Source organism: Lissotriton vulgaris, chromosome 7 (assembly GCF_964263255.1).
Source record: "Lissotriton vulgaris chromosome 7, aLisVul1.2, whole genome shotgun sequence".
In the NCBI taxonomy this organism is placed as follows: Eukaryota; Metazoa; Chordata; class Amphibia; order Caudata; family Salamandridae; genus Lissotriton; species Lissotriton vulgaris.
The window spans coordinates 1,208,046,529-1,208,068,925 of NC_141695.1; positions in this window are offsets into that span (position 1 = coordinate 1,208,046,529).

Genomic DNA, 22,397 nt, shown 5'->3' on the forward strand with positions numbered 1-22,397 from the left:
ATGTACTTGCTCTTGTACTAGTTGCACCTGTGGTTGTCGTTGCGGCTGTGGTTGTTGAACACTCGCCAGCTGAGTTACACGCGGCGTTGATTGGATGCTACTTTCTTGCGATGAGCCAACATCACTGGTCGATGGTGATTGAACAATTACAGTGGCTGCCTCTGCAGCACTCATGGTCTTGGACCTAACTTGGCGTGGTGGCACTGAGCCCAATGAAGAGGAGGTGCTCCTCCCAGCTTGGTCCCCGGCGGACACCGCTGCTGCTGCAGGCGTAGGTTTTTTTCCCCAAAAAAGGTGTCTGTGGGCACACCAGTCTCCTTGGTAGGTGATGCCACTTGCTTCATCTGCTCCTTCTTACTGGCAGTGGCACGGGCAACTTTTTTCGTAGAGGCGCTACAGCCACCTTTCTTGGAGCCCATCTTCTTCAGATGTCAGAACAGCAGGCCGCAGTTAAACGAGTTGCAAATTTGTCTGTGGCCACAAGTGAAGTCCCGTGACGTTGTGCTGCACACACCGCTGCAGGACTTCTTCCTGGCACTGATGATGAACAATGACTGATGTGATTCTCTTGTGCACCTAAAAGCAAAGGAAGCCAGAGGAACATCAGTTAAATAAATGTTGCATATGTCGTGCTTCAATTAATATTTGCAAATAGGCATTGCATTTATTATTATTACAACAACACATCCAAAAACGGAAAGACACAAAATAGAAATTGCAATTCTAATCCAAAATGGATATTTAAATTAATAGAAGAGAGACCACACAGAGAGAGTTGGTGCATGTCAAACTGACGACCCCTGGGCCTAATGGAAGAAAGCAAGGCAAACTAGGTGCAGGCCTGAGCACACTGACTGGCTTCAAAATGGCACCTTGACCCCCAGCCACATGGCCAGGCCCTGCCTGGACCAGGCCTCAAAATGGCCCCCACTCACATGGCCAGGCCCCAACACCACCCCAAGAAGTCGAAAAACACACAAAAATCACCACAATCCAATGCCTTCCATGCCCTCAATGATTTTTTAAATTCAAGACACCCCATAGAAAGACTTGGTCCATGCACCACTGAGTACCCCTGGGCCTAATGGATGGAAGCAAGGCAAACTGGGTGCAGGCCTGAGCATACTGCCTGGCTTCAAAATGGCCCCTTGACCCCCAGCCACATGGCCAGGTCCTGCCTGGACCAGGCCTCAAAATGGCCCACGCGCATATGGCCAAGCCCAAACACCACCCCAAAAAGTCAGAAAACACACACAAATCACCACAATCCAAAGCCATTCATGCCCTCAATGATGTTTAAATTCAAGACACCCCACAGAAATACTTGGTCCATGCACCACTGAGTACCCCTGGGTCTAATGGATGAAAGCAAGGCAAACTGGGTGTAGGCCTGAGCACACTGCCTGGCTTCAAAATGGCCCCTTGACCTCCAGCCACATGGCCAGGCCCTGCCTGGACCAGGCCTCAAAATGGCCCCATCCACATGGCCAGGCCCCAACAACACCCCAAGGAGTCAACAAACACACAAAAATCACCAATATCCAATGCCATCCATGCCCTCAATTATGTTTAAATTCAAGACACCTCACAGAAAGACTTGGTCCATGCACCACTGAGTAACCATGGGCCTAATGAATGAAAGCAAGGCAAACTGGGTGCAGGCCTGAGCATATTGCCTGGCTTCAAAATGACCCCTTGACCCCCAGCCACATGGCCAGGCCCTGCCTGGACCAGGCCTCAAAATGGCCCCCACCCACATGGGCAGGCCCCAACAACACCCCAAGAAGTCGACAAACACAACAAATCACCACAATCCAATGCCGTCCATGCCCTCAATGATGTTTAAATTCAAGACACCCCACAAAAAGACTTGGTCCATGCACCACTGAGTACCCCTGGGTCTAATGGATGAAAGCAAGGCAAACTGGGTGCAGGCCTGAGCACACTGCCTGGCTTCAAAATGGCCCCTTGACCCCCAGCCACATGGCCAGGCCCTGCCTGGACCAGGCCTCAAAATGGCCTCCACCCACATGGCCAGGCCCCAACAACACCCCAAGAAGTCGACAAACACACAAAAATCACCACAATCCAATGCCATCCATGCCCTCAATTATGTTTAAATTCAAGACACCTCACAGAAAGACTTGGTCCAACGACCACTGAGTACCCCTGGGCCTAATGGATGAAAGCAAGGCAAACTGGGTGCAGGCCTGAGCACCCTGCCTGGCTTCAAAATGGCCCCTTGACCCCCAGCCACATGGCCAGGCCCTGTCTGGACCAGGGCTCAAAATGGCCCCCACCCACATGGCCAGGCCCCAACATCACCCCAAGAAGTAAAAAAACACACAGAAATCACCACCATCCAATGCCTTCCATGCCCTCAATGATGTTTAAATTCAAGACACTCCACAGAAAGACTTGGTCCATGCACCACTGAGTACCCCTGGGCCTACTGGCTAGTGTTGCTTTACAGCACCCCAAAATAAAATTAAAATCCACATATAGTGAGCTAACATTCGATTACATAAATGAGATTTAAATTCAACAAAACTCACTGAAACAGTTGTATCATGCACCCATGACTAGCCCTGGGCCTACTGGATACTGTGGCTACCCACTGTTGGACCCGGGATTCCAGGTCCATCTAGGGTAGCCTGGCACAAAGTGGAAAGGCCCAACTCCAAATCAACTGTGTTGTACTTGCGTCACACTCACCACAGCAACCCAGCGCACGTCCACTCAAAAAAAAATGACACCACACCTTCTATAGAAAAGGTAGAAAAACTTTATCTTTTCTTTCACTTTAGTTTCCAATTTGAATCATAGTTAATACCATCAAAGATAATTTTCTCACCATTAAATTAGCTACCTTTTTAAATATATGTCATGGCATGTCTTTGATATCTTATCAACTCTACTTAGTCCTCTCAATATTAGCAGAATAGTTATAGTGATACATTACCATTGAGGACTCATTCTCAATACAATCATGAGGAGACAATTCAGCAGACAGTTCCACAATATTTACACTTTTATACGAGCTCAAGAATCTGAATTTCTAGGTGGAAAAAGGATAGGTCATTTCAACACATCATATATACATTGACTCTGTTTTATAACCACATTCAATTGGCAGGTCATCAAAGGGAGCCTTATAAGCCTTGAACAGTTTGCATATAGTATTCACCTTAACAAGTCAGACATTGTTCTTAGGCCAGTATGGGTATCCCTACCTCCATCAGTTAGGCCCACCCTTAAGCTGGTGTCTGGAAGGAAACGCTATTCCTAGGATGACTTTATCCAAGCTGTAGTGGTTCCTTAGTAAGCAGGACTAATAACTTGGGCCTTCAGTCGGTGAGGCAGCTCTGCCGGTTCTAGCTATCAAGGCCTGCTTTACACTTCCTTAACCTGGGCCAGAGACACCGTCACAAGTTAGGTCCCAGCGACGGTCTTCCCTCCCTCCAGCTCAAGTTCCCCGCTTACTTCCCAGTCAGCAGTCCGGTCAGGCGTTCCAGCTCAGAACTAAATTTCCTCGGCTGGACCCCGACCTCCAGTCGATGTTCTCTTCAGCATAGCTAAGCCCCTCCCAGAGGCTGGATCCTGACTGTCGTCGTGTTAGGGCTGAATCGGACGCTCCCCGGCTCTTCCATGTTTTTTCTCCTCATTAGGATGTTGACACAGGAAGAGTTACGCCTGAGCCCGGCCTCCTCCAGCTCCTCCCCTCCGTTTCCGGCGCCTCACTATCAACCTGCCGGGCGGAGCTTCACCCGATCCCCTCCGCCTGGCAACCACTCTCGGGCAGTTCTCACTCCATCACCACCCCGACTCACTGAAACTCCGCAGCGGGGAACCAGTGCCGGAGTCATCCTCAGAAAGGGGAAAAGCCAAAAACAGGAGGCGCCCACCCCTCAGGACTCACCAGGGCAATTACGGTAGTCTTAATCCAGCGCTTGAAGCGCCAAGATCCCCTCAGTCTGCAGAGATTAGCCTTCGATGCCCAACCGCAGAATGGGCTCAATGCAGACGAATCAGGACCCCTCAGTTCCGTTTACATTAGAGCTCTGGGCGGTGACAGGGATAAGGCAGAGATCTCAGTCCCTTTCTCAGAGACAGGAACACGCGCTTCTTGATTCCTAGTCCAATACTCCTCAGTTCCTCAGAAGTTCCCCAGGGTTTCTCTGTGAGGAGCCCTAGAGGAATGGCAAAGGAGCTCACAGGAAAATGATGGCAGCAGGGTTAGGTCAGCAGGCAGGGGGTCACGTCAGCAGAGAAGGGTAGCAGGCCCAGGGGTCAATCAAACCCTACTCAGTGCACCAACCTCCCCACGTAGTTGCCTTAACTCCTCTCCCTTCAGCTCACACAAAATGGCCGCCCAACATTCCCACTTATATAGCCTGGGCCTAGAGTGTCTAGAGTGGACCAGAAGGTTCTGGAACTCTTCATGACAACCCTATGGCTTTAGGCTGTGAGGTAATCTGGACAGTTAGCAGGCCACCATTTTGTGAAGGAACACCTACTCTTTCTCCATTTTAGAGGAGCACCTGCGCTTCATTGTTAATTAGTAACAATGGGGCGCCCATAGACCTAAGGTCAACAGCAAAAAAGTAGTGGACAAAAAGAAAATGGAAGGCATAAAGGGAAGAAAAAAATTAGGAGGGGCTACCCAAAGGGCTGACAGGTCTAACACCCACAATATATTTTATTTTAAGTTGTGAAAAAGTTTTAAAATTGTAGTTGCAGCAACTGCAATGCCCGAAACAAACAACATCAACTTACTTGTAAAATCTCAAATCCAAAAGTGATCCAAAAACTCCAAAGTCCAAAAAGTCCTCAAATACAAATATCCAGCAGCAGCCACAAAAAGTAATCCTTCCAGCGGTGGATTTCTTGTGCAGAATTTCAATTTTTGCAAGTTCGAGAAAGCGAGCTGTTCAAATGTCCCGCCGGAAGTCAGCTGCGCGCCGCATCTACGTGTTCGCAATTGTTTACTCCCTCGATATGTGATCGCGGGCCCTTAAGACGTACTCGCGTTGTCAAACTCTCGCTGTGCAAGATAGCGGGCCGCAATGACGTACACGCGGTCGAAAAACTCTCGAGCGATCACGCAGCAAGATCCAAAATGGCGCAGCACACGCAAACCGGGAGAAAAACAACTCGGCGGACTCAGAATCACGGTAACTCAATGCAGCACGCGCGATATTGTATTTTTCAAGCGCGACCAAGCATAAAAATACGCCAGCTTGCGAATTGCGGATTTTTGGGCAAATTAGCGCAATTCGCGGACCACGAATTTGCCAAAAATCCACAAATTCCGCAACGGAACGGATTTTCAGCCCACTGTTACATGAGACCTTTCCCTATCTTTAGGAATTATGCTGCCACCAGTAAGCTCAAGCCCACTCAACTTTTTCTCTCTTTCAAGAGCTAGGGTCTCATTTGCAAGGGCAACTTCTTGCCTCTTGATCCTCAGCTTGACCTCTTTCATTCGAGCTTTGTGCTCTCTCCTCTCAGGGGAAGTCATCCTGCTTAGAGCAGAGGCATCAGACCCTACTGAAGAATCCGAAATGCTCAGAGCCACTGGACAGTGACCTGTGCCTTCTGTTTCTAATGTTAGGCCTTCTGGGGTGACTGGAAGGGGGCCTCTGATGGCCCTCTCCACTTCTAGATAGTCCTGTGTTGCCCAGGATAGGGTCATCACCCTCTTCCTGACCAGCATCCACCTCCTCATCAGATTGTGCTGGATCATCTCCAGTATTCTCTTCTGTGGATGGATGGCCCCTTCTCTACTACCATGGTTATCTGTGTCTGATGCATTCTCTACATCATAGGCCACTAATATATCTACCAGGTGGTTAAAGGTTGGACTCTGTCCTTGTCTCAGTCTTCTGAATGAACACAGACTTCTCGGTTCATGAAAAGTAAATGTGTCATATTTACAAGGCAACCTTGGGTTGTCTTCTGGCAGAGGCCCACTAGGTCCTGCATCCAAGGACATTTTCCAGTGAGGTGTGGTGTGTGCACCTACCTACACTAAACGGTTTCTTACTAGAACCTCTCTAGGAGTTGTAGTCAGGGTGTGCTAGGCCCTTATCACCTACAACAACTAAGTTCAGTAGAACTTATGTATATCTAAGACTTGATTTATATGTACCTACTGGAACCTTGATATGATCTTTCAGATGATATTACAAGATTATTTGGTAAAACAAATTGCAAGCTCTTATCCCAACCGCTGCACACCAATGTGAGAAGTTAGCCTGGCATATGATATCCACTAGTTCTAGTGGGCACCTTGCACCAGTCTAATCGACCCTTATTGGTGATGGCCGTAAAGTCAACCTTATAGAAAGATATACTAGCGGTAGCATTAACCAGTAGTCTTCAGGCTAAGACTTCAGTAGGCGAGTTAAGCAAGTTGTTTTACCATATATAATCCCTTGAATACCAAATGAAAGGACACCACACAAGGTATATATCAAATATATATGTATTTATTCTAAACACATCCCCTCTGCACTCTTTATGAGGTCAGAGGTAAAAATACAATACAAGTCACACAGTTAATACACAATAAGTTGCACAGTATACGTTATGCCCTAGGGGCCTCACTAACCATATACTAAGAAAGTGGTATAAGAACCACATGAGAGTTAGAAAGCAGGCCTTGGGCCTGTAGAATCACTGGGGCTACACTAAACAACCAGCTGTTAGGAAGTAGGAGACCACGGGAGCCGTGTGCAGTGTCTAAACACAGGTGCGGGTTCCCATTGACTTTCTATGGTGTTCATAAAAGTTACAACGTTAAAGATAACGGACACTTCCGGATGGACTTGAATGGAACCCTTTTAAACTAGGACACTAGTTACCTCACCCAGGGAAGCCGGGTGCATAGGTGTCTTTTCGTGTCGGGTTTCGTCGTCGTTTTCTATGAAGAGCTGCAAAGAAGTGCTGCAGGCGACCAGAGGAAACGTGTCCGGATGGATCCAAGGGTGGATCCGAGATGTGAAGAACCTGAAAGCAGAGGGGAAAGAGTCTGGGTCACTAGCCAGTGACTAGGAAGGAACCAGGAAGGAACCAGGCGATGTTGGGTGCTTTGCAGGTGAAGATGGTGAGCTTGTCTCTTCAGCCACGAGGTCCAGAAGGCATCGACAATAACTAGGAGCTGGATTCGAGCTGTCCTACAATGGATCTAGATGACTGCGGTGTCGGTATCCGGATTGCACCCAACAAGCCTTGGTGGAAACCCACTCAGGATTTCGAGATTGGCTCTCTTGCAGACCAGGAAGGTCTGTGGTGCTTCTCCTTTGCAGAGAAGCTGGAGCAAGCCTGGAGCAACCAGAAAAACAAAGTAGTTTCAAAATGGCATCTTTGGGGGGCTCACTAGCCGACGGGCAAGCAGCCGGGAAGACGCATCGAGCACAAATGTGAAGGCGGGGCCCACGGGACACTCGTGTAGTGTGGGGGCCTGGGCTTCAGTACAAATGATGCTCGGGCTGGGGCTTCTCGTACCCCAATGCACAACTTATTGAGGCTTCAGGAATGGAGTGCAATTAGGAAAATGCAGGATGTCCAAGATGTCCGGTCCCACGTCTCTCGTGTCTGCCACTGGTCTCAGCTTTGCTGTGGATGTGGGTCGAGGTCAGAGAAGTGTGGAAGTCCAGTTCTTGAGTCACAGAGTTGTCGGGTTCCAACTGGAGCCTAGAAACAGCAGACCAGCAAAGTTGCTGATGGGGCCTGTTTGAACAGGGTGGTCACTCCTTGACCACAAAGGGAGATGTCTTCCGTCTTCTAGTCAGAATAGAATGTCAAAGGTCCAAGAGGTCTGTATCAAAGTTTCTTTCCAGGATAATCTAAAGTCCCAGGGACACAGCTCCTATACTTATACTAAGGATGGGGGCTGGATTACCTGCCAAGGTCCCTCCTATGGGTGGACCTGAGAAGGGGGTGGTTACAGCCCTTTCCCTTTGTCCAGTTTTGCACCAGTGCGGGGGCTGGAATGCCCCAGCAACTGGTTTGAACCGGGCTATGCCTGGAGCACCTTGTGTGTCCCAGGCAGTGTCTCGTTTTACAGCCCTCCCTGCCCCAATACACTAAAAGCCTGTCTGGGGAGGTGCTAGCACCTCCCAAGGCAGGAAACCTATTGTCCAGGTCTCCCCTGCCAGAGTTTCGTCCAGCAGCAGGAGGTCAGACTCGTTTCTGCGGCAGCAGCATCCATTTTGTGATGCTGAGTCCCTGTTTAACTTTAACCGGGTAAACCAGTGACATACTTGTCTTTTCCCTCTAGAAGGGTGGAATGCTACCCCTGCCACCAGAATTGGCGGGGGGATAGTATTCTAAAGTGTTTCATACCTTACACAACATGTTTTGATAAATCCAACCCAAAGTTAGCATTAACCGCGAGGATTATAATGCACTTAAGAGTATATGGTATGGCTATATCATAGAACAGCTACAAGGAGATGGTTCTGAAAGCTGTAGAGGGGCTCAGCTAATACCAGAGCACCCTCTCACATAAAACCAAGCACTCTGCCTCCTGGATTGTTGAAGCCTACCATAGGAGTGGCTTATGTGTGTATGTGTCTATATGTAAAGGTAGATATAGGTATATTATATCTAAGTAAGGGGTGATTACACCACCTTACCCAGGCTGTGTGAACAGACCTGTGGTGTCAGTTTGGAAGGCAAACCAGGGGTAGCACAATACATGCTGCAGTGACCATAGGAAGCAGACCCTACTATCCTACATTTGTGTAATAATTCAGAGCAGTATTGCAAGACTGCTTCCCAATAGTATAATTTTAGATTCGGGAGAGCCCACCCACCTCTATCTCTAGGAAGAGAAAGCAGTTTAAAAGCCCATATCCGCTGTGTGTAGGCCCATATGAATTAGGAGCAGATTTGTTTGAACATATGGAGCATGCTGTTATTAAACTCTAACAGAATTGTTCTAAAAAAATGAAGTATTTTAGGGAAAAAAGTAATTTTTAAAACGTTGCATCTCACTACTATAGTCAAAACTAAATTGTTAATTCTTTTGAGTGACTTCTTAGTATCAGCTGCTAACAGAATCAGATTTTCCTTTACTATTAAATCTAGGTCAGCAACCATATTAACCCCTAGATATTTGGCTTTTTGGACTACTCTATTATCTACCCAGTTTATTTTTTCATTTAAGATGATCGGTGTTTTTGTTTTATTAAGGGCGTGTCCAGATAACTTTGCAAACTCTTGGACCTCTTGCTCCAATGCCTTGATGGCAGCTGTGGGTTCCAGGGTCACTACAGCGAGGTCATTGGCATAGGCCATGATCTTAGTGTCCATGTATAAACCTGCTCACTGCCATTATTTCAGGATTAAGTTTGATTTTTTTTAATAAGAGGGTCAATAGAGGGTCAATATATAGGGCAAAAAGCAGCGGTGAAAAAGGACACCCCTGTCTCGTCCCTCATGAGATCGCTAATTGCTCCGTCAAGTGCCCATTGATTGAGATTCTGTCTGTGGGGTTCGGATATAAAGCTTGAAGGGCCTGCACAATCTTAGGGCCAAAGCCCATCCGCCTCATGACGTCCCATAGGAATTGCCAGGAGACCCGATCAAAAGCGTTTTCAGCATAGAGTAGAATTAATGAGATCGGGTCTCCCGACACCTTAGCAGCGTCAAATAGAGGGATGGTCCGGCGGATATGCTTTGTAGTGCCCTTTTTAGGAATTAACCTGTGCTGCCATTTGGAAACAAAAGACCCAATATTTGTAGATAATCTGGATGCAATGATTTGTGGAGAATATTTTAGAGTCGGTGTTTATAAGGGTTATTGGCCTGTAGGAAGACATCTCTAGTGGCGATTTGTCTTTTTTAGGGAATTTTAAAATGTTTGCTGTGGACCAAGAGGGAGACGGAGTAGCCCCGTTAAAGATGGAAATTACCACTTCCATAAAAAGATATTTAATTTGCTGGGAGAAGATTTTATAGAACTCGACTGGAATGCAATCCATGCCTGCTTCTTTGCCATTCGGCAGGCTTGCAAGTGCAGTTGCGATTTCTTCCCAAGTTGGAGGGATTTCCATTTGGTCACGACTCTCGGTGTTAAGTTCGACCACCGGTATTGTCTCAAAGTATTCAGCAATTTCTATTCCTCTGATCTCTGGGGGCTTAGTATTCTCTTCTGTATAAGGTTTTTAATTATCCCCTTCTGAGATTGTTTGGACTGAAGAAATTACGTTAGCAGTTGCCTGTTGTCTAGTAGAAATGGCAAGTTGATGGCTGATAAGCTCACTGCACTCATATAGTTTTTCTCGAGCCAAGGCCCATTTTGCAGCTACTCTCTCCGCAAATATAGTCCCTATCTCTGCTTTGGCAGCAGCTACTACCATTTGTGCTGCTTCAATTTCTACTCCTGACTGAACGGCCTGTATTAGTTTCTTTTCTGCTTTTATCATTTTGTCTTTTAAATAGATTACCTGCGCTTTCTCTCTTTTGTTACTCCTAATGGAGAATTGTAGCAACTCCCCCTTATTCCTACCTTTAATGTGTCCCACACAACCATTGTTGGGGCTGACCCGATGTTTATCTTCAAGAACTCTCAAATCCAACCCTGCATGTGTTTCTGGTAGTTGCTGTCATATAAGAGTGCTTTTTCAAAACTCCAATTCGAGCTTGGTCCTCTATACCTCCGTCCCTCTAGGTTTAAAATAAGTGGGTTGTGATCTGACAAGAATCGGGGTGCGGTATCAATGAAGCAGTCTTGGGCCAGAGAAAAAGAAACCAAAAAGTAATCAAGCCTTGCCAGGGAAAGATGAGGACCTGAATAAAAAGTAAAACCATCTTGTTTGGGTTTTAAATTGGCCCACATATCCTTTAACCCATGGGTGTTTATTAGATTTAGCACAGCCTGAAAAACCTTTGGTTTCCTGCCTCTGTACTACCAAAATTCATCGGCTTTCCAGGTGCTAGGCAGGTTTAGATTTAAATCACCACAAAGGATTATAGGGAGTGGCCAATGTACTAATTCCTCATTTATCCAATTGATTATCCCCAGGTCGTCTAAATTGTTTCCGTAAATAGAGCATATTGTAAAAGCAAAGTTTGGGGGAAGAGAGCATCCTGCAATCACCCACCTACCAAGAGAATCAGATTTTACTCTACTAACTTTTGAAGTTAGTTTCTTTGAGGTTATAATCCCAACTCCCTTGACCATAGCCCATTGTGAGGTTGCCCCAATAACTTTGTTCCCCAGTGAGTTCAACAAATATTTCTGTGCTCCTTCGATATGTATTATATTAACAAAAGGAGCAACTGTGGGAAAAATGAACACCTAGTAGCCCTCCACTCACCAAACATCAATATTGCTTATTGCTGTTTGTGGAGGATTGTCTGGTGTAAAAAGCTTTTATATAAAAATAGAAAGGCAAAGGTACGTGATGTGACTTCCCTTCAATAATAAGGAATAAGGGCAGTGTAACTCAGCTAAAGGCCGACACTCACACGCGTAAGCTAAAAATTGAAAGTAGCCTTGGAGACCTAGTCTGGTTGGTATTGATCTCCTTCGATATGTGTCTGCTGGAGGCAGACAAAGTCATCCCCCAGTGAACGTAGGCCCTGTGCTACTTTTTGCCTTTTTGTGGAGTCATTTAGGCCACAGACGTTTACCAATACAATCATGATTTTGTTCAACATGCTCATTTTCTAGGCTGCATAGCTTGATCCTTGTGTAATACCCCAAGCTTTTTTGGCAGCAAACTTACAGATCATAGAGATCATACTTCTAGAATCAACTAAGCAATTTATTTTTTCTCTTTTCTTTTCCCCCTTCCTCCCCCTCTGCCTTGCTCGTCCCCCTCCCCCTCTGCACCCCCTTGAGCGTTCTTGGTTTCCTCCTTATTCCCTGTTATTTTTACATCATTTGTGCAAGATTTCCTGTGTCCCATTCCAAAAAGAAAACCACCCATACATTTGAAAGAAAACTTCACCTTTTCCCTCACTGCATTCCTTTTGTGCTGCCTTCCCTCCCTGACCCCACCCCCCACAAACGAGCAGTCAGCACATGTGAGTTCCAATCACCAGGCCACTAAATCCTAGGTGTAGGTCGGCATATTTCTAGAAGTCAGACCCACCTACATACAATAATATAGAAAAAAGAAAGTCTTGCTTTCGTGGCTTTGTAAGAAAAAGTAGAGTAACAACAACAGGGGTAAAAAAGAGCAGAACTATTGCAGCCCCTGTAAGACTTAATCTATTGGCCTAGGATAGAAGTCTCAGGTTAGTTCAGTCTTTTTCTCCCTGAGATATCTTTTAAGTGCTCTACAGCCTTGATTTTTGAAAAGAAAACCTGGGTAGAGCCATCAAATATGACTTTCTATCAAGCTGGATTCATTAGGTACACTTGGGCGCCTTGCTGTTGGAAAGGAGATATCAGTTGCCAAAGTCTCCATCTGCGCTCTACAGTTGTGTGGCAGAAGTCAGGCTTGGCAAAGAATTTTATTCCATCTGCTTCTTTTTGAGAGTTCGGCCTGGCCTGATCATACACCAATTGCCAAAAGAAAGTTCCCCAAAAAAAACTTTACAAACCCTGGGTTTCTCGCTGCCAGTGCTACTGCCATCTCGCCTCTTCTTTATATTAAAGAAAAAGCGATGTGCCCTTTTAACCTCTTGGTCCCAGTTCCAATTGGCATGCGCGGGGAAGGCAGCTCAGAGAAGTCTAATGATAAACCCTCTAGGAGCCGAGACGCCTACGGGCAATTGTACGCGCTGTATAAATCTCAAAAATAAATAAATAAATAAATTGTCCCCTTCAACACTTTCGGGAATCCCCAATAGTTGTAGGTTATTCCTCCGTTGCCTGTTTTCTTGCTCCTCCATTTTGGCCATTAGATCTATTAAGCATGCCACGTGAGAGGCTCCCTGGTCCTTCACATTGGCTGCTTCTGACTCCAAGGTCTCTGTCCATGCTTCAACCATTGAGACCCGGTCACCAATGTCTGTAGAGATCTTGTTTAGCTTCCTGATGCCACCTTGTAGCTTTTTGGCGGCCCCCTTGGCGGCGAGGTTGTCGGATCGAGCTTCCTCTTGGAACTGTTTTATAGAGTTCAGTATGGAGGCCAAAAAGGGTTTGGACAGATGTTCTGCAGTAAACTGCGGGCTCTCCCATTGCTGAAGATTGGAGGATCCCCCAAGGGGAGACGAGCTAAGGGAATCTGGGTAGTCCCATTTAAGCTGGTTGTGCCTTTCGCTTTTTCTGCTGAATAGTTCTCGTAGTGGATGTGGGATCAGATTCTTTGTCGTTTGATATGCTGCTCTTGCTTGAACTGATAATTTTGTTTTACGTGCCGGACATAGACCCATCGGATACAGAAAATAGTTTTCACCAGCGGGATCCGGAGTCTGAGGAGCTATAGGGCCAGGGTTCTCTTCAAGATCATTGTTAGCCACCTTGCCGCCTTCAGAAATTGTTAAGTCCTGCTATAGGGGTGACTTATAAGTTTTAAGTGTAGTGACCAATAGGTATATCTAAAGTAACCTATATCTAAAGTAAGTGGTGCAAGCACTAGCTTACACAGGTTGCAGTAGCAGACCTGGAGTTCCATTTTGCATGGCCACTCATGTGTGGCATAATGCATGCTTCAGCCCATGGGAGGTCTCTGGGGTACCTATGCCCTGGGTACATGGGTACCATATACTAGGGACTGATAAGGGATCCCCCGTGTCCTATCTAGAGTGTAGCAAAGTACATGTATGTCAATTTAAGGGAGAGGATTTAGAAAAGGGGGTGGTGATGAACAGAGTGTCTGAGTTAAACAGACCACTCTTACCCAGTCCAAAGATCAGGGCTTGATCGATCACCGTTATTTATCTCACTGCCCCATCCCAGCTCAGAACCTGGCTATATGCAAATCAGTCTGTCCCTGGCCCAGTGCATCATGGGAACAGGGCAGACTAAACTACCAAGCCAATTCTTCACCAGAAAGGAGACAAGCTACCGGGGACCGGTTTCTGGCATTTCAGCCTTCTTCGGCCCGGCTTGCTTGAATCCTGATGGAGCAGTGAGAAAGGGACTCATGTCTGAGTATACCCTGCCACACCTATAGTGGCCAAAAACGATTTAGAAAAGGGGGTGGTGATGAACAGAGTGTCTGAGTTAAACAGACCACTCTTACCCAGTCCAAAGATCAGGGCTTGATCCATCACCGTTATTTATCTCACTGCCCCATCCCAGCTCAGAACCTGGCTATATGCAAATCAGTCTGTCCCTGGCCCAGTGCATCATGGGAACAGGGCAGACTAAACTACCAAGCCAATTCTTCACCAGAAAGGAGACAAGCTACCGGGGACCGGTTTCTGGCATTTCAGCCTTCTTCGGCCCGGCTTGCTTGAATCCTGATGGAGCAGTGAGAAAGGGACTCATGTCTGATTATACCCTGCCACACCTATAGTGGCCAAAAACGATTTAGAAAAGGGGGTGGTGATGAACAGAGTGTCTGAGTTAAACAGACCACTCTTACCCAGTCCAAAGATCAGGGCTTGATCCATCACCGTTATTTATCTCACTGCCCCATCCCAGCTCAGAACCTGGCTATATGCAAATCAGTCTGTCCCTGGCCCAGTGCATCATGGGAACAGGGCAGACTAAACTACCAAGCCAATTCTTCACCAGAAAGGAGACAAGCTACCGGGGACCGGTTTCTGGCATTTCAGCCTTCTTCGGCCCGGCTTGCTTGAATCCTGATGGAGCAGTGAGAAAGGGACTCATGTCTGAGTATACCCTGCCACACCTATAGTGGCCAAAAACGATTTAGAAAAGGGGGTGGTGATGAACAGAGTGTCTGAGTTAAACAGACCACTCTTACCCAGTCCAAAGATCAGGGCTTGATCCATCACCGTTATTTATCTCACTGCCCCATCCCAGCTCAGAACCTGGCTATATGCAAATCAGTCTGTCCCTGGCCCAGTGCATCATGGGAACAGGGCAGACTAAACTACCAAGCCAATTCTTCACCAGAAAGGAGACAAGCTACCGGGGACCGGTTTCTGGCATTTCAGCCTTCTTCGGCCCGGCTTGCTTGAATCCTGATGGAGCAGTGAGAAAGGGACTCATGTCTGAGTATACCCTGCCATACCTATAGTGGCCAAAAACGATTTAGAAAAGGGGGTGGTGATGAACAGAGTGTCTGAGTTAAACAGACCCCTCTTACCCAGTCCAAAGATCAGGGCTTGATCCATCACCGTTATTTATCTCACTGCCCCATCCCAGCTCAGAACCTGGCTATATGCAAATCAGTCTGTCCCTGGCCCAGTGCATCATGGGAACAGGGCAGACTAAACTACCAAGCCAATTCTTCACCAGAAAGGAGACAAGCTACCGGGGACCGGTTTCTGGCATTTCAGCCTTCTTCGGCCCGGCTTGCTTGAATCCTGATGGAGCAGTGAGAAAGGGACTCATGTCTGAGTATACCCTGCCACACCTACAGTGGCCAAAAACGATTTAGAAAAGGGGGTGGTGATGAACAGAGTGTCTGAGTTAAACAGACCACTCTTACCCAGTCCAAAGATCAGGGCTTGATCCATCACCGTTATTTATCTCACTGCCCCATCCCATTTCTGCTTAATTCAGAGACTCTGTCCCACACCACCCCTTGTTGTAAATATTTTTGTCCACCCTAAGCGTGGAAGGGTATTCTCAGATGTGAGACCCTTGCTCATTGCACCATCAGGATTCAAGCAAACCGGGCCGAAGACGGCTGTAATGCCAGAAACCGGTCCCCGGGAGCTTGTTTCCTTCCCAGTGTAAGAATTGGCTTTTGTAGTTTGGTTTGCCCTGTTCCCATCATGCACTGGGACAGGAACAGACTAATTTGCATACAGCCAGGTTCTGAAACTGGGATGGTGCAGTGAGCTAAAAAACGGTGTTGGATCTAGCCCTGATCTCTTGACTGGGTGAGAGCTTTCTGCTTAATTCAGAGACTCTGTCCCTCACCACCCCTTGTTGTAAATATTTTTGTCCACCCTAACCGTGGAAGGGTATTCTCAGATGTGAGACCCTTGCTCATTGCACCATCAGGATTCAAGCAAACCGGGCCGAAGACGGCTGTAATGCCAGAAACCGGTCCCCGGGAGCTTGTTTCCTTTCCAGTGTAAGAATTGGCTTTTGTAGTTTGGTTTGCCCTGTTCCCATCATGCACTGGGACAGGAACAGACTAATTTGCATACAGCCAGGTTCTGAAACTGGGATGGTGCAGTGAGCTAAAAAACGGTGTTGGATCTAGCCCTGATCTCTTGACTGGGTGAGAGCTTTCTGCTTAATTCAGAGACTCTGTCCCTCACCACCCCTTGTTGTAAATATAATTTAAGGGAGAGAGCAGATAGAATGGGTCCTGATTAGCAGGGTTCCCAGTCAGACTGGTCAAAAACAGTGAGACATCAAGCAAAAAGTGGGGGTAACCATGAGAAACAGATCCTACTTTCCTACACATAGTGCCAAGAATAAATTACAAAGATGTCTGTGAAAGTCTAGGCAATATAGTGTGCTTTTAATTTTTCAACAAAATCTATGCCCCAAAGATTTGACTGCAGAAACCTTCTCCTGAGGAGACTGGAGGGCTTCATTATCTTTTCTTAAGTAAGTTACTATACACGTTGCTGATTGCTATTTTACCAGGGTGGTCGGTCTTGAATTTTCCACTCAATTGGTTTTTAATTTCAGTCTAGCTGTCTGTGATGCAGAATGAGAATTATATGGCAGGTTCACCCAAATCATTCAGAATGAGAGGAACCTTGATTTTTCAGTGATGTCTTCCCTGTTAGCAACAGGCCAAGCATCACCAAAATTAAGAAGGCCCTTAGAAAAACCCTGCTTCAAGGTATTGGAGTTGTAACAGGGGGTAGCAGACAACACTTTTCTCAGGCAAAAAAACATGTTTTAAGGTCGGGAAGGTGGAATTGCTTTTTTGGCTCTGTAATGGCAGACACCTTTAGCAGTCAATAGTTAGAGAAGAAAGTGAGAGGGCAGTAAGTATAAAACTATAACTGGTGGGAGGATGGGTGCTGTTCAGCATCATCAAGATATTAAAGTGGTGGGTCGTTTGGTTGTGGTCAGTTTTCCAACACTGAAAGCAGAGTGGTGGACTGGAGGAGTTAAGGTAAGTGAACTACCTAATGTGCAAGGGAGAACAGGTACTTGAATATTAAAGAGAGGGTGAATAGGATGGAAAGTTGGGCAACTGTTTTGTGATGAGGTGCTAGGCTCAGCCTTTGTCATTACTATGTTGGTGGTGCTTTGTGTTTGATTAAAGAAGTTCCTACACTAAGCAGTAATACCTAGTGGTAAATGAAAATAAATGAAAGACACATTGAATGAAGAAGAAACATATCACACCCCTTTATTAACAAAACATGGAAAGTCCCACCCTCATCTCCCACAACAGGCCCACCCTCCCCTAAAAGCCCTGTCCCCAATTGTCCTGTTCACACAATCCTCCTCCTGCAGGCCAACCCCTCCCTATAAATGTGCCTCCATGGCATACAGCCTCCTTAAAATGTCCTACTGGTTTTCTTGGAGTTGGGACTGGCCCTCTCTCATGTCTTCCTGCCCTTTAATGAGTTGTTGGAGGGGGCAGCTCTGGCTATGGCAGCTTGGGATCTGGACTGCCAGTGTGGCAGCCATAGTGCTGCTGCTGGCTTCATTCTGGCTGCTTAGAGGCAGCGGTGACAGCCTCCTCCTCTGTATATCCCCATGACCACAAGCTGGCAGTACCCCACTATAATGGTATACTTTTTCAGTTCGAGCCAATGCAATGTGCATGCACTGTCTGCAAGACCTGGTGTATTCAGTAAAAGGACTTTGATCCTGCCTGCTGCTTACCATAATATTATTACAATATATATATATATATATCTTGTTTTGTATATTGTTGCATGCCTGTCCCTGCTTCTTTTTTTAGGTCGAGCAGACCTAAAAAGCATGCGAAGCATGCTTTGTCTGCGAAGACATCTTTTGTTGGCGTGTTCGGGGGAATGTGAGACAGTGTCCATGCACGAGCCTCTACCGTCTCCGATTTGCCCTCGAGGGCGCGCACTGCGCTGTGCACATCCCCTGCCTGCCATTCACATGCTCTTGCAATCAAACACAGGCAAAGTCACGCATGCGCACACACATTCCCACGCGCACACACTCCCCCCTCCCCCCCCAAGCATACACACAGGCAGGCAGGCACACACACGCATGCCCTTCCCCACCACTCACGGGGCGCGCACACACAGATCCCCCCCCTCCAATCACCGTGCTCTTTTCCGGCGCATCTCCACACGCGGGGCACTTCTCTGGATTTTCGCGCTACCGCAGGGCTCTCCCTTCATGATGGGAGCCCCGCAACAACGAGCATCACCGGCCTCTTCCGGCCGCGTCACAGGCCCCGCCCATGTCACGGGCAAGGATGCCTGACTTCCTGGTTTCGCCCCTGCCGGCAAAACTGCTTCTTCTGCATAAACTGGTCATTTTACTGGTGGCGCTTCAAACTGTGTCCCCAAGCTGGGCCGGCGACGGACCGCGGGAGCCTGCTCTCAGCCTCGGGCCATCTGCATTAGGCTCTGTCGAGGCAAGTGGTTGTGGTCAAATGTACATTTCACGTTACCTCTTAAATGTGTGATGCTAGCAACGGCCTTGAGGGCAGCGATTGTAGTGGCCGGTGTGAGGCCATGTTTCAGTGGAAGGGAGGGTGAATATTCCTAGACTTGGAATGCTGCAACAACAAAAAAGTCAGTACGAACAAAAGCTCAACAATGTGAGATTGATGTGGTAAATCGTGTAAACGCTTGTGTGCTCGCTTGCCATGCTGGTGTTTGAGGGGGTGTTCGCGCAGCTGCTGCCTGCTCCTTCCTGGCACGTTCCTCCTTTGAAGAAGGCCGCGCGCAGCGTTCTCAGGTGGCAGCACGAGCAGGGGCCGCTGCTGTCCAAGGCTCCCGTATCAGCATACAGAGGCCCGGCTTGGAAGCAGTCTGCTGTGCTCGTCTGGTGATTAATGCGCTGCTTGCTGGGGGTGTTGAAGGGATAAGGGTGAGAGAGGCAACTCCTGGCCAAAGTAGCAAGAAATTACTCCAGAGTAATGTGTACATCAACTTAAAGCACAGGCAACTGTTGAACGTACAAGTGCTTGCAGGAGCGCGCGCCGGTGACTCATGGCGGAGATGAGTAGGAGATGCGCCATATCCAACAGGGATTCCTTTATCTTCGCACCCACTACATGTGTGCGGAGACGGCAGCTCACGGAGCGCGAGGGCTTAGGTCTTCCATTTTTTCGTTATTATTATATTTTTATTGCATTTTGATTGCCCCCAACATACTAGACTCATTGTGTTCTATCCAGCCATTACTTGTTGCGCTTGCACCTTTATACTCGCACGATGTGCTGCCTCCAGAAATCGACTATGGAAGGCAATGATGAGATTTTTGAATGGGCCATAACCTCGCCTGACATGTGACCGACTGTCCCAAACCTATTACCTGTGAGATGAAATCGCTAGTCACATATTTTCAGATGTATCCCCTAGCCCCTTCTAGAAAATAGAAGCCCAGTTTTTAAAACGTCCTTGTCTGGGGTGTTATATTCAGGACCAATGGAATTATGCAATTGTGTGGCCATAGCTTTTCAGCATATTCATAAATTTGCTGCATTTGCCATACAATTCATCATCTTTTGCATAATTTGCAGCTTTTTTTTTTTTTAAAACATAGTTTGCAGATTTTAACAAAAAAAAGGTTTGTATCTCAAATAGAATAGGCGTTAATAACAAAGGTGCCACGCGATGGCCAGCCCTTTTGTGCTGGAGCAGGTGAATTTTCAGTTGCTGATTGCTGTGTTAGACTGATACTAATGAGGTGAAACCTTTTTCCCTGACAGAGTTAACGTGTAAAAAAAATAAATCACAAAATAGGGACGTAATAGTGCCACAAAAATTAGCACTCTATGCCTCATAATGTTCTTTTTGTGACGTACAATTTAGTCTTCTCCTACCTCATAATTCTAGTGACCCTGGTTATATTTGAATTGGTTATTAAAGTGGACTTGTGCAGGGCCGTGTCAGCATTAGTTTCGACCCTATAAGGCATGAGTAACTGTGTATCGCCCTAGACTCGTCAACAGGTTGTTAAATCCAGCAAGGTTTGAATATTACTGTGTGCCTCTCTGCAAGCAATCGTCAGTTGACTTTCAATCCTAAGCTGCTTAAATAGGACTGTGTACCACAGCGACAGCTAGAAAGGACATTAAATGTGCTAAACCTCCCAGTACTCTCACTGCAAACCAAGCAACCAGATACCTTTCAAAAAGCCTCTGATGAACAGGGGAGCAGGCGAACTGAGAGATGGCTACAGCTGTAAATCCCGCAGGAAATTAAATGGATAAAGCTGTAGACCCCGCAGGAAGTTAAATGGATAAAGCTGAAGACCCCGCATGAAGTTAAATGGATAAAGCTGTAGGACCCCGTAGGAAGTTAATTGTTGGACTTTCTGTCCTCAAAGTCTTTATTTCTGTTCTATTTACGTAAGAAGAACATTCTTGTGTGGTACCTGTCTCCTTCCTGGGTAAATGTGTCTATGCGTTCAACAGTGTATCCCTGGTGGGCAACATAACCAGCTCTATCAGATTCCCAGTAGCAGAAAAGACATCCTACTGCATTTGAGTGCCCCCGGCCTTTTACCCCTGAAGATATTGTGTAATCTGACCTCATACAATCTTTAAAGTGATGGGCCAGTGTATTTCTTAAACAGTCTGTCTTGCGGCATTTGACCCTTCAGTTTTATTGGTTCACTTGGCAGAGGTCAGATCTGCATGTATAGTACCCGATGCGGTTGAATCCTTCAATTCCTTGTCTTTGAGGTCTTTTATCTGATGATCCCATCCCTTTCTCTGTGGGGTTTCCCAGGGCTTTTCACTAACACTGATGCCCTTTAATCCCTCTGTCCATTGCACAGCTATACTGATCCTGTTGTCTGCCTGCAGTGCTTCACCCATGCAAAAGACACCCATCCATAGTCGCCATTGGACAAGGCTTGTTTGTATAGAGCCCTGTGTGTTTGTTCCTTGGAAAAAGCATGAGGATCATAGGCTGTTGTGGCGATAGTGAGGTGCTCCTGTGGTGTCTCTTTTAGGTCGAGCCTATGCAGCGCATACGCTGCTCTGCTGCATACTGTATTGGAGTATGGAATAGAAGCCCCGCCCACTCTACGCCCATATTTGTCATTGGCTTGTGTCATTGTCTTTCGTAAATGCTAGCTACTGATTTTTTAATAGGCTTGTTAGTTCCTCCTTAGTACCACCTTGTCTTCATTTGTAACCTCCCATGAGGCCTGGCCCTTTTACTTTGGTTGTTACATAGTTCGTCTTTTTTAGTCTGTAAGCACTATTTTCTTTAATGAGTTTTTCCAACTGCAGGCACGACATGCTTTCCTGCAACATTTAGCACACCATGCGTGCTTTCACTTTCAGAGCAGCCCGGGACAATGGTGGCCACTTCTTTGAATATGTCTAGCATTTCATTAGCAAAAGAGATAAATAAAAGGAATTGTCATTTACAATGCCAATAGCTTAAACTCTCGCAAATGCGAGACCTATTGCATTGCAAATGCTTGTTCTTTGAGTTGGTCTCACCCTGTTTGCGATGCTGTGTACACATTCACGATGCAACCATGTTAGCAACGGTCTTGAATTCCGTTCCTCGTGTACATGTCTATTTGTAAAAGGCAACGCTCCTATCTTTTTTCCGATTTCCCATTTTGTTATATGATGGAACAGGACCACATATACTAAGAGACAAAGAAAAATGCTGGAATCAGTCATCTACCCAAGCATGGACCTATCTACCCACGCATAGACCTAGGAAACATGGGCGCACTGCCAGCGCCTAATCAGAAACATCACCAAGACAGCCCATGTAGAGGCGCTAGAATCGTTAATGAAAGGAAGCTGGGTTCACCTAAAAGCGGACTCCCTGAAGCCGGGCTTTGGAAGTAACCAGCCCTGCGTGGGTGCAAGGAACCCCTGGTCTCCGGCTACTCAGAGGGCAGTAGCTTGCTCTTCACATATCTGATGCAACGTCCAGGCAGGGGCGAGTTGCGATCCTCTCAGCTTCTGGACTCGAGGCGAAGAGCGGCAGGCATGCTCCAGCCCCAGGGTGGAGGTTAGGAAGGTGCAGGACCCTCTCTCTCCACCTGGGCACAAAGCTCAGGCCTTAATTAGTATTTAATACACACCAGCTGCGATGTTCTGGCATAACACTTCACCTACATTCACCTCGCATTCTTTCCTCTCCATCCCTTTCTCCTGTTGTTTTTTAATTCAGGGAATTGTTTTATTGTCGCGCACCCGCCACCCTCTCCAATATAGCCTGTCGTAAAATTCCTAAACATGTGA